This window comes from Cherax quadricarinatus, chromosome 37, assembly GCF_038502225.1.
Source record: "Cherax quadricarinatus isolate ZL_2023a chromosome 37, ASM3850222v1, whole genome shotgun sequence".
NCBI classification, from domain to species: domain Eukaryota; kingdom Metazoa; phylum Arthropoda; class Malacostraca; order Decapoda; family Parastacidae; genus Cherax; species Cherax quadricarinatus.
Genome location: NC_091328.1, coordinates 17,667,094 through 17,670,771, shown reverse-complemented (window position 1 = coordinate 17,670,771; position 3,678 = coordinate 17,667,094). Strand labels below are relative to the sequence as shown.

Sequence of the window (3,678 nt, the reverse complement as noted above, 5' to 3'; positions counted from 1 at the left end):
TAGGGATCTAATAACTAATATTTACATGATTGTTTAACCTGAGTGGATCATTCGGCGCGAGGAGTGATACTCAGTCCTGAGTCAGTTATTAATGACACAGACGCGCTACCTAACCTAGAACTTGATCATCCGTGCAAGCTAAGTAATGAACTTGCATGGATAAGCTTTAGCTAATCAAGAGCGGCGCACTAATTAGTGGTTGCTGCGCTTGTTCTCAGTAATTGCCACTTTTGAGCCAGTGACTTACTAGTTGTATAATTTAGTTATTTCTGTGCGCTGTGATAACCAGGCATCCTATTAATGCTATGCAGACTGTTAGCTGAGCTTAGAGTATGATGAAGAGTAAGATACTTGTACAACAGTTAGGCATCTTTATTGTTGATTGCAACGTTCCTCCTACCTAGTAGGCTACTGTGTAGGCAAAACGTTTCAATCAAAAATAAAGATACAGAGCTGTTGCACATGTCTTACTCTTCAGAACTTAAGAGTCCTGGAGGTGGACAGTGTATGCCGGAGGATGGGTGTGGATGTTTTGCTTCAGGAGGTCATTGTTAGAGTGATGTCGGCACACTTCTGGAAAGGCAGTTGATGAATGAATGATAGTAAATGTGTTTCCTTCTCTGGCTTACCTCACGTTGGTGGAAACAGCTATTGTTGTACCCAAGAAAATAATAGTTACATGAATCGAAAACAAATCTAGATATTTTTCCTCGAAGTTGAGTATTATCTTCTCCTGCCACTCGCTACATATGCGTGCGAATATTTCTGAAGCTTATTTGAGCCATACATGGGAACGTGTGTTAACGTATTAATAGGTACAGTTTATATATATATATATATATATATATCTATATATATATATATATATATATATATATATATATATATATATATATATATATATATATAATGTCGTGCCGAATAGGCAGAACTTGTGATCTTGGCTTAAATAGCAACGTTCATCTTACCATATATGACAAGCGAAAATTTGTTTATGCAATAATTTCGCCAAAATTATTCTGAACCTTACGGAAAAAATATACTTCGCTGTGTTTGTTTAGTATTAAATTATCGTAAACAAATCTAAAATATATTTAGTTGGGTTAGACTAAAATAAATTGTTCTTGTTATAATAAGGATAGGTAAGTTTTCTAAGATTCTTTTGATGCAAAATTAATTTTTTTTACATTAACATTAATGAAAAAAATATATCTTTAAACGTATAAAAGAAAATTTTAGAAAGGACTTAATTTTAAACGAGTTCTTGCTAATTGACCAGTTTTACATATTCGGTACGACATATATATATATATATATATATATATATATATATATATATATATATATTTATCACACTGGCCGATTCCCACCAAGGCAGGGTGGCCCGAAAAAGAAAAACTTTCACCATCATTCACTCCATCACTGTCTTGCCAGAAGGGTGCTTTACACTACAGTTTTTAAACTGCAACATTAACACCCCTCCTTCAGAGTGCAGGCACTGTACTTCCCATCTCCAGGACTCAAGTCCGGCCTGCCGGTTTCCCTGAACCCCTTCATAAATGTTACTTTGCTCACACTCCAACAGCACGTCAAGTATTAAAAACCATTTGTCTCCATTCACTCCTATCAAACACGCTCACGCATGCCTGCTGGAAGTCCAAGCCCCTCGCACACAAAACCTCCTTTACCCCCTCCCTCCAACCTTTCTTAGGCCGACCCATACCCCGCCTTCCTTCCACTACAGACTGATACACTCTTGAAGTCACTCTGTTTCGCTCCATTCTCTCTACATGTCCGAACCACCTCAACAACCCTTCCTCAGCCCTCTGGACAACAGTTTTGGTAATCCCGCACCTCCTCCTAACTTCCAAACTACGAATTCTCTGCATTATATTCACACCACACATTGCCCTCAGACATGACATCTCCACTGCCTCCAGCCTTCTCCTCGCTGCAACATTCATCACCCATGCTTCACACCCATATAAGAGCGTTGGTAAAACTATACTCTCATACATTCCCCTCTTTGCCTCCAAGGACAAAGTTCTTTGTCTCCACAGACTCCTAAGTGCACCACTCACCCTTTTCCCCTCATCAATTCTATGATTCACCTCATCTTTCATAGACCCATCCGTTGACACGTCCACTCCCAAATATCTGAATACATTCACCTCCTCCATACTCTCTCCCTCCAATCTGATATCCAATCTTTCATCACCTAATCTTTTTGTTATCCTCATAACCTTACTTTTTCCTGTATTCACTTTTAATTTTCTTCTTTTGCACACCCTACCAAATTCATCCACCAATCTCTGCAACTTCTCTTCAGAATCTCCCAAGAGCACAGTGTCATCAGCAAAGAGCAACTGTGACAACTCCCACTTTATGTGTGATTCTTTATCTTTTAACTCCACGCCTCTTGCCAAGACCCTCGCATTTACTTCTCTTACAATCCCATCTATAAATATATTAAACAACCACGGTGACATCACAATATATATATATATATATATATATATATATATATATATATATATATATATATATATGTCGTGCCGAATATTCATAACTTGCGATCTTGGCTTAAATAGCAGCGCTCATCTTGCCATATAGGACAAGTGAAAATTTGTGTATGCAATAATTTCGCCAAAATCATTCTGAACCTAACGAAAAAAACATATTTCACTGTGTTTGTTTAGTATTAAATTATTGTAAACAAATCTAAAATATATTTAGCTGGGTTAGGCTAAAATAAATTGTGCTTGTTATAATAAGGTTAGGTAAGTTTTCTAAGTTCCTTTTGGTGCAAAATTATAAATTTTTACATCAACATTAATGAAAAAAATATATCTTTAAACGTATAAGAGAAAATTTTAGAAAGGACTTAATTTTAAATGAGTTCTTGCTAATTGACCAGTTTTACATATTCGGCACGACATTATATATATATATATATATATATATATATATATATATATATATATATATATATATATATATATATATATATATATATATAAATATATATATAAAATATATATATATAATATATATATATATATATATATATATATATATATATATATATATATATATATATATATATATTGTTAAAATAGCTCTGGAGATGCGGGGTATCGATCCCCGTACCTCTCGCATGCTAAGCGAGCGCTCTACCATCTGAGCTACATCCCCGTGAGTGGAGGTGCAGGGAATCGAACCCAGGGACTTTCACATACAAAGCGAATACTCTAACACTGAGCTACACCCCACTCTGGAAGGAAGTGTACAAGTCTAAACATCATGGAGAGAGAGACTGAGAGGTAGAAACAAAATAATAATATCTTTATTTCTACAAGTACATGTACAAGGTATACAGTCCTAGCTGACATCAGTGACATACTACTATATAGAAAGCCGCTTGTTATGCAGAGCATTTTGGGCAAATTAGGTCAGTGTTGTTCCAGGATGCAACCCACACTAGTCGATTAACTCCCATGTACCCATTTTGCTAATGGGGAACATAGACAACCGGTGTAAAGAAACACTCCCAATGTTTCTACCCTCGCTGGGAATCGAACCCGGACACTCACCGTGTGAAGCGAGAGCTTTAACCACTAGGCCACGCTTAATTTATAATTATATTTGATTAACATTTTATTAAAACTTGGAAAGTAA

The 3,678-nt window shown here is 35.9% G+C and overlaps 1 non-coding gene across 1 annotated transcript; it reads right to left on the bottom strand.

Moving 5' to 3' along the window:
- Positions 1-3,122: 3,122 nt before the first annotated feature.
- TRNAA-AGC (transfer RNA alanine (anticodon AGC)) lies at positions 3,123-3,195 on the bottom strand. The gene has a single exon. It is a non-coding gene; the product is annotated as a tRNA-Ala (tRNA).
- Between the last annotated feature and the right edge of the window lie 483 nt (positions 3,196-3,678).